The sequence below is a fragment of the Artemia franciscana genome, chromosome 15 (genome assembly GCF_032884065.1).
Source record: "Artemia franciscana chromosome 15, ASM3288406v1, whole genome shotgun sequence".
Lineage (NCBI taxonomy): Eukaryota > Metazoa > Arthropoda > Branchiopoda > Anostraca > Artemiidae > Artemia > Artemia franciscana.
This window is the reverse complement of record NC_088877.1, coordinates 35,791,208-35,805,838: the sequence shown is the minus strand read 5'-3', so window position 1 is coordinate 35,805,838 and position 14,631 is coordinate 35,791,208.

Here is a 14,631-nt window from a genome sequence, read left to right as displayed (position 1 = left end):
GAAAACAATTGTATAAGACATGTGATGTTCCCTGTCATGTTCCACCTAACAAAGATTAACCAATCATTATTCAGCTTAGCGTCATGGTTCTGCATAGCTCCGCCTTTAATTATCCACTTTGACCAATTAGATTGTTGGCTTTGGAAATTCGCGCATTGTGAATATTATCACTTTACATGAAATATCAATGCTTTATCTAATGTATACAAACGGAGAATTAGGCGTCTCAAATTCTCATGAATAAATGCTATGGAAAATCTCGGCGGAAAATTTTTGACACGGTTTCTATTTCCCTCTGAAAGGAGATATTCTTTCGGTGGGGGCTTATGAACGGGTTCTATAAAGACTAGGCTAATGAAATTATTAATTAAATAAGAATTATCTTTCCATAACAAAATTACATCAAATAATGAAGAGACTTTAAAAATATGTAGCTAACTAATAGATTTTTTTTTACTTGACTCTACTTAACAAGAGACGAAATACTTAAATCTTAATAGTATAGAGAGAATAATATAGGCAAGTTTAGGATTAAATGCCTTTTTTACCAGTTATCTTCCCTTCTCTCTCTCTCTGTCTCTCTTTTTTATTTGATTTAAACTCTTGTTTATACATATTGATATTTGACTAGCACGTTGGAGGAGCAACAAATTACGAAAATATAGGGGAATCCAAAAAGTATTTTTCTAAATTTAGCATTCCAAACAAAATTGTTGTTTTTCTATTTGGTCAAAAAACAAATACTAAGAAAAGGTGATTTGAAAATATAGGAAGGGAGAATCTGAGGGATCAATCAACCTCTATCCCCCTGTCCCTCTCTACCATCTGCGGCTGAGCATATGCATCTTCTACCTCCTTTACAGGTAATGGGAGCCTTTGTGCAAATCAGTATCATGTGTTTATTCTTCTGATTTTTTTTTTTTTTAATTCGTGAATACGTTTTTTATATAACTTTTATTAACCCTAACAATTAATTTCAAGCTTTCTGCTCATCCTCTCCAATAAATGATTATAAGTGACAAATTGTATATACAAGCTAACATTAGATTAGGGCCCCAAGTAACACTTATGAGGTTGACTTGAATTGTATCCAAGCTTCAGAGTTTAACCACAGGGAAAAAGAGAATTTACTTGTAAAATTAAATAAAAAAACAAGTTTTTTTAACGGGAAGTAAGGAGCGACATTAAAACTTAAAACGAACAGAAATTACTTCGTATATGAAAGGGCTGCTTCCTCATCAGCACCCCGCTCTTTACACTAAAGTTTGACTCTTTCCTCTTAATTCTACTTTTTAAAACAGTAAAAAAAAACTTTAGCGTCAAGAGCGGGACGTTGATGAGTAAGCAGCCCTTTCATATACGAAGTAATTTCTGTTCGTTTTAAGTTTTAATGTCGCTCCTTAGTTCCCGTTAAAAAAACTTGTTTTTTTATTTAATTTCTGAACGTTTTTGAATCAATGCATGTTTTGATTTTGGCTCTCCACAGAGGAATAATTAAAACAAATTTGCATAATTTTTTTTGGCTAAATAGCTTTCTCATAATTTTGATCGAATCATTTTGAGGAAAAAAGAGCGGGGGAGGAAGCCTAGTTGCCCTCCGATTTTTTGGTTACTTAAAAAGGCAACTAGAACTTTTAATTTTTAACGAATCTTTTTATTAGTAAAAGATATACGTAACTTATAAATTAGCTTACGTAAAGAACTCTTTTATTCTACTGTTTTTATTACATATATGATGGGTTCTCCCCCTCGTCAGTACCCCGCTCTTTACACTAAAGCTTAAATTTTGTCCCAATTCATTAAGAATGACCCCTGAATCACAAAAGCCTTAGAATAAATAGTTGAAGTTACTAAAAATACTTTAGCGTAAAGAGCAAGGTATTGGGAGGAGGTGAGCCGCTCATATGGGTAATAATTTCTGTTTGTTTTAAGTTTTAATGCTTCTCCTCACCTCCCGCTGAAAAAAAACTTTTCATATTTATTTTTTCATTGTTTTTTGTTTAAATAGTACTAGTAAATCCTGCGCTCCCTTCATGGAAGTTTTCTTTCCCCATGATAAATCCCTCGATGGAAAGTTCCCCCAGCATATCCCCCTCTTATCAACCCCTCCCCAACCAAAAAATCCTCCTGAAAATGCCTGTACACTTCCCAATAACCATTACTATATGTAAGCACTGGTCAAAGTTTGTAACTTGTTGCCGCTCTCACGGGGACTGTGGGGGAGTAAGTCGTCTCCAAAGATATAGTTATAAGGTTTTTCGACTACGCTGAATAGAATGGCTATCTCAGAATTTTGATCCGTTGACTTCGGGAAAATAATTAGCGTGGGAGGGAGCCTAGGTGCCATCCAATTTTTTTAGTCACTTAACAAGGGCACTAGAACTTTTCATTTTCGTTAGAATGAGCCCTCTCGCAACATTCAAGGACAACTGGGTCAATACGATCATCCCTGGGGAAAAAAAAACAAACAAAGAAATAAACACGCATCCGTGATCTGCCTTCTGGCAAAAAATACAAAATTCCACATTTTTGTAGATAGGATCTTCAAACTTCTACAGTAGGGTTCTCTGATACGCTGAATCGGATTGTGTGATTTTACTTAAGATTCTATGACTTTTAGGGGGTGTTTCCCCCTATTTTCTAAATACCGCAAATTTTCTCAGGCTCGTAACTTTTGATGGGTAAGACTAAACTTGATGAAACTTATATTTAAAATCAGCATTAAAATGTAATTCTTTTGATATAGCTATTGGTATCAAAATTCCATTTTTTAGAGTTTTGGTTACTATTGACCACGAACAGTTCATTACCACGAACTGTTTGATACACTGTGATTCAATAACTTTTATTGGCTTAAAATTTTACACAAATGAACCAGTCAGTTGTGAGTTACATTGAAGGGTCAAAATTTTACATAGCAAAAATAGGTAAATACATCAAGGGGTATAAAAAGGATGGATTATTTGGCTTTACTTTTATACATATTCCTAACGAACCATGTGACGATAGTCCTACGTCTCAAACGACGAAAATAAATATCAAAAATAGTCTATTTGAATAAGAGGAAATATTTTAACTCGGTAGTTTTTTATCCTAAAGTCGCGGTACCAGGTACGTTTAAACATGCTGCTAGTCTTTTCCAACCTTTTTTTTCCGGACCTCCGGACTTTGAACACTCTTCTGAAGGAGTTGCCAGATAAGAATAACGACTTTTAATTGAAGAATAAGAATAATTGACTTTTAAGAATAACGTTTTTAGGACAATAGCCTCTTTTATTCTCCTTAGCTTAACTTGAAAACGAAATAAAATCACCGGTTCATTTCAAGACACAATTTGTCTTCAAGTCGAGTAAAACAAAGTTCAAATCGCTTTCATCTCCTGCAACTGAACGATAAAGAGATCGAAAAGCATTGGATATTTTAGAATCGACTTAGAGTGTAACAATGTCTACTTATAGTCGATATCCCAACTGGAAGAAGGCATAGTTAGAACAAAGCTCAAATCGCTTTCATCTCCTGCAACTGAACGATAAAGATATCGAAAAGTATCAGATATTTTAGAGTCGACTTATAGTGTAACAATGTCTACATATAGTCGATATTCCAACTGGAAGAAAGCATAGTTTGATCGGATCTGCAAATGTGGTTTAGTATTTATTCAGACACACTAATAGAGCCGACAAAAAGAGGCCAGAACCTCCTGTGAAACTACAAAGTTCTTGTCACTTTTTCACACCATTAAATAGAAACAGTTTTTTTGACCTGAAAGTAAAGAGCGACATTAAACCTTGAAATGAACAGAAATTGCTCCTTATACGAAGGGATTTACCCCCACCTCATTACCTCACCCTTGACGCTAAAATATTTTAGAACTTTGAAAAAAAGCTCCTTATTCTAATTGAACGGCCCTTGTGTTTCAGGAGTCGTTCTTAAAGAGCTGGGACAAACCCCCATCATATAGGGAATAATTTATGTTCGTTTAAAGTTTTAATGCTGCTCCTTGTTGTCAGTTGAAAAATCTAGCTTTTTATTTAGTTTTTGGTCATTTTTCAAAAAATTCCAAGAAATTCAGCTCCTCTCCATGGCAAATTTCCTCCCATATATGATATCCTCCTGGAAAATTCCCCGGGACAGTCCTATCCTGATTCAGACTCCCCAAGCAAAGTATCTTGTACGGATTTCACCTGAAAAATCATTTTTAACATACTTTCATTTGAAAAAGACTTTAATTTCTGATCATTTTTCAAATAATGTCAGGAATCCCCCCTTGGTAAAATTTTGGCTGGAAATCCTCTCACTTCACCCATGGAATTTCACCCATGGAGAATTTTTCCCGATTAAAATTACCCCCTCCATGGAAAAATCCTACAGACAATTATGGTTCCGCTTAAAATTTTCCCGGAAATTTTCAAAGTTAAACAAATAAAAAAAAAAAGACAAGGTGAAACAATTAACAAAAATCATATAGGAATTCTGACAAGGTCCCCCAAGTAAAATCCCCCTGGAAAGCTCACTCGTGGAAACACGCCTCCCCACGAAAAGTTCTCACCGTGGAAAATCCCCGAATCAGAAAATAGCCCCCCCCCCCTGAAAAAATGTCTGTAGACTGTACTTCCAAGTAAAAAATAGTATATGTGGCCAAAACAATAGGTAAATTTTGTATCTCACAGCCTTTTCCCCAGGGGCTGTTCGGGTTCATGTTTTTCCCAAAGGCATAGTTATTTGACCTTTTAACTATACTGAAGAAAATGGCTATATAAAAATTTTGACCTGAAGACTTTAGACTATAAGGGGTGGGGGGCTAACAGTCCTCCAATCTCTTTGGTCACTTAAAAAAAACATGAGAGCTTTTTATTTTAGAGGCCTCACCCGAGCTTCTAAAATCACTGGTTACACATGATCACCCCTGGAAAAAAATAATCTGGTATGATTTTCATTTAGATTGCTTGATGTTTTGGGGGCGTTTTTCTCCTTTTTCAAAAATTGGGCAAATTTTCTCAGGTTCATAACTTTTGATGGGTATTATTATACCTAATGACCTTTAATTATTTTGAATCAGCATGAAAATTCAATTCTTTTGACGTAAATAATGTTACTCAAAACTCTGTTGTTTAGTTTTGAATGCTATTGAGCCGCGTCTGTCTTTCCTTACAGTTCGTTACCACCATCCAGGCACCATCTGTTTGGTAACCTGTATTTTTCTTATTTTTATAAAATTTGCATATTTTTGGCCTGCCTTCAAAATTAACCCTCTCTTGATAAGCCCAACCCCAAAAATATATTTCAGCGCAAGTGCCAGCCGCGGTTCCACATTACACGGGGATGGAGGCGTAATAATTTAAAAAGCATCGTGCTACGAATAGATCCTTTTTATAGACCCTGCTTGTTAAATAACAAAACATGTTTCGATGCATTTAACTCTTGAGGGCAATAATGACGTGAGGGGAATGTTTGAGGCATGAATGAATGAATGAGGGCACGAGGGTAAGTTTGAGGGCAATAATAACATGCTTTGGAGATGACAGTCATTGAGATATGTATATATATATATATATATATATATATATATATATATATATATATATATATATATATATATATATATATATATATATATATATATATATATATATATATATATATATATATATATATATATATATATATATATATATATATATATATATATATATATATATATATATATATATATATATATATATATATATATATATATATATATATTCCAGAGGCGTACCAGATATACAATTACGTAAACCAGAGAAAGGAGGGGGAAGCTTTCAAGCTTAATATAAGAAAACGAAGTTTTCTTACCATTTTCCAGAGGATTTTCATATTTATCATCTAAGTTCTCTTTTTGTGAATTTTTCTTTACTTAGACCTCTCCAGAAACGTTACGCTCTTCTCCATGTTATTGTAAAGATGGGGAGGGGGGAGTGTATCGGCATCTCATCCTCCCAATCTTTAATCTTGTTCAATTATCCTATAATATATCTTTGAGAGTAGTCATTTGGGTGCATTTAATTTACAAGATAAAGCAGGAATCCCCTAAATATAAGAGGGGCTACCAACCTGTCACAAGTCTTTATGCTAAAGCTTAATTTATTTCACTATTATTTCGCTTATTAAGTTTAAGTTATTTCGTGTGCATTTGGTGGTTTGGATTTATTTAATGGACGGCTCAGACGGCGTTCGTAAAGTCCGTAAAGTCGTTCGCAAAGTGTGTTTCCGTAAAGTTTTCACCGCTCATATGAGCCTTGTACTTCACGTGCGTTTTGAGCAGAAAACTATTCAAATTTCTGAAGCTTTTCATATTTCGGAGAAAAAGTCTTAAAGAAATAAGGAGCTTGGGGTGTGAGCATAGTTTAGTGAGGCATAAGGGTTTGTTACATATTCTATTTTCAAGATCAAGCATATCAAGATTCCCTGGTTTTTCCTATTTTCTTGTGAAGTTGACAGTGGTGCCCAAAATCCTGGCAAGAATTCATTCCATATCACCCTAGTTAGTTAATACAAATATTGAAACAAATTCAAACCACTGATGTCTACTACCCTTGAAATCAGCATATCTTCAGTTTCCTGATTCCACATTTCCAAATCTGTTTAAAAGTTTTGCTCTGGAACTCTTTCCCTATTGGACAACTTTATGAACTTTACGAAAAAAGTTAACTAAAGTTTAACTTTAATGCTTACTCACGTAAAGGTTTACCAAAGGTTAACGAAACAACTTTATGAACTTTGCGAACGACTTTACGAACGCCGTCTGAGCCGTCTGTAAAACTATGACTCAACTATCAAGCCCATGTAGTGGGCCATGTAGACTTCAAAGCTGATGAGAAAGATTTATACCAGTATGTTGCTTTCCAAACCTACACTCGTAGAAAAGCCTTTTGGCCTGTTTTTGGTCATTATTTTGGCCAATACAATTTTTTTTATCAAGTTCTTGTTAACCCAGGGAATTCCTGCAGTAAGTTTGAAAATGATCAAGGAGGAAAGTTTTGCATCCCTTTTTCCGCCTCTAGCAACCCCTTCAACAAGAATGTCCACTTAGCCAAGCAACTAATATTGAAAGCTAATGCCAATCATGGATAAAACCTCTTCCTAGCTAATTTATCTACTATGGGCTGCCTCCCCGTAGTAGCATAATATTTGTAGGCATGAATATATAATGAGTCGGAGGTAATAGGCTTGGGACTGTCTGTGCAGGATTTTGACTCTTGTTGATAGAAGAGCATCGCCAAGTGCTGGAAACCATGGTGTGACCAAGATGGGCCCAGGATTGCACAAAGCCTCCAACTTACTGGAGGTCCCAGGGACTTCTTGCTGTCCGGTTCTAAGCCGGCTTAAGCGCTTCGGTGTAGACTTGAGAAGATATGTTGGTCCCCATCCTGCACTGGTATCCGGGATCACTGCTTTTCCTGAGGCCAAAATAATTTCAAAGATTTAAAGAGCATGAAAATTGGAACTTGGAATGTTACGACGTTAAGAAATGACTATCGCATCGACATGTTGACTTACGAATTCAGACGGCTTGAACTGGATTTATTAGGAGTTTCGGAAACTCATATCCCAGGGGTAGGAAGCATGAAATTAGGTGACATAGAATTTGTTTACTCAGGCAGAAAGGATGGGGTTCATAGCCAGGGAGTAGGGCTCATGATTAATAAGGAAGCTGCTAAGTCTTGTTTAGGCTGGGAAGGTATTAATAATAGAACATTAATTGCTCATTTTATGACTAAAAAGTTCAGGGTATCAGTTATAGTAATATATGCCCCCGTTGAACCAACTGATGGAGATACTAGTGACTCAGATGAATTTTACTTACAGCTACAGGAGCAAATAGACAGGGTACCAGGTAGAAATATGGTGTTTTTGCTAGGAGATTTTAATGCCCAGGTTGGTAGAAATATGGATAGATGGTATCCTGGCCTAGGTAAATTTGGTGTAGGAAAAGAAAACAGTAATGGCTATAGGCTTTTGCAATTTTGTAGGTATAACAACCTAGTTATAACCAATACGGTGTTTGGTCAAAAAATGGCCCATAATTTGACATGGTATTCACGTGATGGTAAGACAGCAAACCTTATTGATTATGTCATTGTAAACAGAAGACTAGCAGGATCAATACAAGATACTGGGGTGTATAGGAGTGCTGTTATTGATGTTAAAAGTAAAGATCACCATCTAGTAGTGTCTAAGGTTAATTTAAAGCTGAAATTTCGGAAGGGTAACTCCCTCCCGGGAAGTTATGATGCTGGTAGACTTCAAGATGAAAATCTGAGAAAAAAAAATTCCAGGAACAGTTGAATACTAAACTTGAGAGTTTAAAATTTGACAATGTGGAAGATGGATGGAATAATTTCAGAAAAACAATTTGTGAAGTTGCTGATGGTGTCCTAGGGAAGAGTGCTAAGACTGCAACTAGGAATATTAGTGAAAAAGCTTTAGGTTTAATGGAGAGTAGAAGGGATTTGTATAAAAATTATCTGAGTGATAGGTCGTATGAAAACAAAAGGAATGTAAAGAAAGTGGAGAAAGCATTAAAATATGAACTAAGGAGATGTGAAGTGGAGGCCATGGATAAAATTGCTGAGGATCTGGAAGATGCGGCTAAACGGCATAATAGTAAAATATTATACTGGCATGTTAATAAATTGAAAGGGAGTAGCCAATCCGGACTAGTCCCAGTTAAAGACAGAAATGGGGCCCCAATTAGTGATAAGGAAAAAGTTAAAGAAAGATGGGTGGAACATTTTGAGAATGTGCTAAACCGAGATACAGTTGCAGGAAAAGATATAGATGAAAATGAAAAAGCTTGTGATACCTTGGATGTGAAGGAAGATTTGTTTAGTGAGGAAGAATTAGCGACAGTACTAAAAGAATTAAAAAATAATAAGGCCCCAGGTGCTGATAGTATGATTAATGAGTTTCTTAAATATGGTGGCTCTGAGGTTAGGAATAAGCTACTGAAGATTATGAACATGATTTTTGAAAAAGGGGAAGTACCCAATGATTTTAGGAAAACCTTAATTAAACCACTGTATAAGAAAGGTGACAAGAGTGAGTGTCGTCATTGTCGAGGCATTAGTCTGGTCTCTGTAGGTAGCAAATTACTGAGTAATATGATACTTTTTAGACTGAGACATGCTGTAGACAAAGTTTTAAGGGAAGAACAATGCGGTTTTAGGAAAGGTAGAGGATGTGTCGACCATGTTTTCACTCTTAGGTTAATAATTGAGAAGTCTCTTCGTTGTCAAACACCTTTGGTCCTCAGTTTTATCGATTATGAGCAAGCTTTCGATTCTGTTGATAGAAGAGCGTTAACGAAGGTCTTATCGTTATATGGTATACCAGAAAAATACATTAAAGTTATTTGTGCTATGTACGAGAATAATACTGCTGCGGTTAAGGTAGGAAATGAGGTTAGCAACTGGTTTTGTATTAAATCAGGAGTTAAGCAGGGTTGTGTTCTATCCCCCTTTATATGGATCATTTTGATGGAATTCGTCTTAAGGAGCACAGGAAAGGCAATTGGAGACCATGGAATCAAATGGGGAGGAGGAACGCTCCTGGACTTAGATTATGCTTATGATTTAAGCATATTAGATGAAAGTGTGAGCAAAATGAATGAATTTTTAGAGATTTTGCGAGTTCAGGGTGTTAAAATAGGCTTGAAAATTAATGTTAAGAAGACTAAGTCACTAAGGCTAGGAATAAGTGAAGATGAACAGGTGACATTAGGTAACGAAAAAATTGATCAGGTTGGGAGCTTCAGTTACCTTGGTAGTATTATTAGTAAAGATTATGGGAGCAGTGAAGATGTTAAAAGTAGAATAGCTAAGGCTCAGGGTGTTTTTTCACAGTTAAAAAAAGTTTGGAAGAATAGAAAGATAAGTCTACAAACCAAGATTAGAATATTGGAAGTTACAGTGATGACAGTGGTCAAATATGGCTCTGAAGCATGGGCACTTCGAAAAGCAGATGAAAATTTACTGGATGTTTACCAGAGAAATTGCCTACGGATTGTTCTGGGTACCCGGCTGACTGACCGTATTTCAAACAGTAGGTTGTACGAAAAGTGTGGTTCAATCCCGCTTTCTGGGGCTATAATGAAAGAAAGGTTGAGATGGCTAGGCCACGTTCTACGGATGAAGGATGACAGATTACCGAAGATTGTCCTTTTTGGCCAACCGTCTGGGGCTACACGGAAAGCAGTTCGTCCTTGTCTGGGCTGGGAGGATGTCATAAATAAAGATTTAAAGGAAATGGGAACTTCCTGGGAGCGGAGGGTGTAAAGAGGGAGGCTTTAAATAGATTAGGTTGGAGGAGGAGCGTACGTAGCTGTGTTGGCCTCAGGCGGCTTTGTAAAGGCTCTTCTTCTCTCTCTGCGTTCTCTTCTTTAGAACATTACGGTAGCGTTGGCCTACATTATAGGGTTCGACCGGTAGAGGATGTCAAGTGTCTCTAACTTTCATAAAGTTTGTGTGTCGAGTATAAAAATGTTTATTTACATATATAATACATTAAATGTACACACGACGAGTACATACACATAATAAGAACTAACTAAAATAATCTAAAACGTTGGCTTATATACACTGAAACAAGGAAACAAACATTGAAGCATGTGAGAGGAACTGACCTAGTTTAATCTGTCAGTTGCTACAAATATTCAGAATTTATAATACTAATGTAGTCACTCAGGAAGTAGGATTTCAGAGAACTTAATTATGACCCACTTTCACTACTTTCAAAGTTTACAGATTTTCCCCCTGAAGCGTATAAAGTAGCGCAGCGTTTTGAAGCAATTGAGAATGCACTTGGTGAAGAGCAGGAATTTTTATCAGCAGCCGTAGATACTAAATTTGGTTGGACAGGACAGAATGAAGGACTCCGTCAGAACTGGCCTGACGAAAAACGTGACCAGGGGAGGGGGGAATCTTTTAGTTCAAGGGGGAGAGGTCAGAATAGGAATATAGGTAGAAATTTTAGTGAAACAAATTATAATAGGAACTCAGATTTCAGTAAGACCCATGGTGATGTGCCCTTTCGAGAGAGAGGTGAGGGTCCTACCAATAGGAGATGCTACAAGTGTCAGAGCTTCAGTCATTTAGTGGCTGAATGCCCAAACAGAGTATGTTACAGTTGTGGAAACAATGGCCATTCTGCCAATTTTTGTTATAAGCGGAACAATAACTATCAGAGGGGTGCCTGTTTTGTGTGTGGGAGTTGGGATCATAAAGCCAATTCTTGTATGAATCGTTTTCAAGCGCAATCGTCTGGAGACTCTGGGAAGCCGGAAACGTTACAGGAAAACTAGAAGGCCAGATTGAACAGAAGGGGGTGATATCTGGCAAAGTTGAATACCCCCCTCATTGTGAATATTTTTGTTATATGGGATTAGGAGAAACGGAGGAAATTAAAAAGATATACTACGGAGGAAATTAAAAAGATATACTACGGAGGAAATTAAAAAGATATACTACGGAGGAAATTAAAAAGATATACTACGGAGGAAATTAAAAAGATATACTACGGAGGAATCAAAAATGGTAGAATTAGAGTTAGAGAATCGTGGACTTAGTAGAGTTGATTCAAGATCATCTGTATACCAGCGTCCAGTGGAGACTCCAGCAGTAAATTCAGGGATAAGGGAGGATAGCTCCATTTCTAGTGAACAACAGGAGATTCAAATAGAGCATAGTCAGGCTAGTTTAGAGTTAGATAAAGGGGAGATAGAGGTTGAAGTAGGATCGAGTGGAGAGTCAAGTAGTTTTAGCAGAAGTAACAGGAAAAGAAGCAATAAGCCTCCAGGCTATTATAGAGAGTACTAAGAGATAAATAGAGTAGGGCGAATATAGAGACTAGTAAGGGATTGATATAGACAGGTAGATAGAGGGAAGGATGTAGATAGAATTCGTGATGATTAATAAGACAGAAGAAACACTTCCTTTCAAATAGGAATAATTAGAAAAATAAATTGTCCTTCGACGTTCTTCACTTTTTTTTTCTCTCTAAAACCGGATTCTGCGGCGGGAACCTGGAGCTGGGACGGCGAAACTGGAACGGCAAAACTGGAACAACCAGAACGGCAAAACTGGAACAACTAGAACGGCAAAACGGGAACGGAACTGGAACAACTGGAACTGGGAACGGCAAAACTGGAACAATTGGAATCCCCAACGACGAAAACAGCAACAGCTCTCAACTTCCGAAGTCAACCGACGACCAGCACACACCAATACCACGGTCTTGCACGAACCGAAGCAGCTCTCAGTGGAAAGTCTCCACGCCCCAACTACAGCTGACAATGACGGAGTCCACCAAATTTTGAAGATCGGACCGAAATCCAGAGGATGGTAAGAACTCTAGCCTCTCCGGCGAAAACCGCTGCCACCACTTTGTAAAGGCTCTTCTTCTCTCTCTGCGTTCTCTTCTTTAGAACATTACGGTAGCGTTGGCCTACATTATAGGGTTCGACCGGTAGAGGATGTCAAGTGTCTCTAACTTTCATAAAGTTTGTGTGTCGAGTATAAAAATGTTTATTTACATATATAATACATTAAATGTACACACGACGAGTACATACACATAATAAGAACTAACTAAAATAATCTAAAACGTTGGCTTATATACACTGAAACAAGGAAACAAACATTGAAGCATGTGAGAGGAACTGACCTAGTTTAATCTGTCAGTTGCTACAAATATTCAGAATTTATAATACTAATGTAGTCACTCAGGAAGTAGGATTTCAGAGAACTTAATTATGACCCACTTTCACTACTTTCAAAGTTTACAGCTTGGTACTGCAGTGAGTTATTAGTAGTAGTAGTAGTAATGCCAATCGAAAAAAAAATTCGGCACTTCTTTGGGCCCCATTTTTGAATGTGACCCTGTCCTATAGTAAATTGTTCCTTATTTATTGGGGTACACTTGGTCCAGGGATTTACAGTTATATGTTCCAATCTGTTCAGAAAAAAAAGTTTTTGGAACCAATTTTCAGGTGAACCGGTATTTTTGTTATTTTTTTTTTTTATGAACTCGAGGCATCGTGGCCCACAGAATTTTAAATAATTTTCAAGTTAATAATTAAATAGGTTTCAAATAAATTGAAAAAGCTTTTTCGGCTCATTTTTAAGGATATGTGCTCACTATCTAAAATATTGTTTTGCATATCAGGAAAGGGCGTATCCAGGATTTTAGGTTTTTTGGGGGGAGAGAAGGAGGGTACAAAAATGCTTTTAAAAATGTATCAAAAATGTGTTTGTATGCATATTGTTTAGGGGGAGAGTGTCAAAACGCGTAATCCCCCAGGACACGGACCTTGAAATCGGGGCCCAATTGAAGCCGGAATTTATGGTGTAAGTTTCAAGTTGTTCGGCGACAATGGGCTATTTCATACCCTCTTTCTGTGGAACCAATCTTTTTGTTCTAATTTTTTTTTTTTTTTTTTTTTTTTTTTTTTTTTTTGTTCACTGTGGTCTTCTTGGCCCCTTACCATTTATATTTAAGCTTTGCGCAAAATCAGGAAAGAAAACTTCTGGCTCTTTTTAGGCATCGTTTTTAAGGGGACAATGACCAACTGAATTTTTCTTGCATTAGTTTTCTCTTGGTCTGGGAATTTAAAGCTGTACGTTTAAAACTGTTCAAATAGAAACAAAGAAATTGGCTAATTTCTGGGCTTCCTAACCCCCCCCCCCCCCCCTGATAAAGCTTTTTTCATTTTTCATTTGATAGAATATCAAAAACAGGCGTTGCTCAATGAAAATGCCCTTAAAACCTCGCAAGACCTTAGAAAATGGGATAAATATCCTCATGAAGCAGAGGGATATCAAAAAAGTTGAACTATCAAAATCAGTAGGTAACAGGACCCTAATACTGAGGTTTTGAGCCCTTACCAACAAAAATGCAATTTCTTGGAATGCTGGCCATGGAGGCGTGTTTAATTCAAATGTATTTTTTCTTCTTTTTTTTATTAGTAATTATATCGAATCAGTGGTCTTGATATATCACACTGAAAAAATAATACACAATCGTACTAAAAATCTCACGTTGAATCCTAAAGATTTCAATTTTTACAAACCACCTTTAAATTTATTCAAACCTTAGTAAAAACTGATTTACTACAAATTTAGTACAATCATCAAAATATACTAAATTTATTTCATTACTTGGCAATATCCAAAGAATTTAGGGAAATCGCAAATTTTGTTGCACGATTACAATCAATTTTCATGCTAAAGTTAATAATTCTTTGTAGTAAAGTTACTAATGACTATAGTAAATTACTAATTTCCATACTAAATTGTTAGTTTTTTAAAGTAAAATCACTAATTTTCATAAAATAATATAGAATTTTCGAAGTTAAAAGAATAATTTAGCTTGTAAAATTATTATGAAAAAGCAATTTTTCGTCAAATTTTGGTTTTTTCCTAAAATAGGCAGATAAAATTTGGCAGATTTGAGTAAGAATGGCAAGCACTAGTCCCTCTGAGACTAACTGTTGAAACTTGTTGCATGTATTCCAATGCTAGGACTGTTGGAACTTTCATCTGAAAGTAACTCGTACACTCTAATGACGAGGATCGTACCCAGGATTTTTTTTGG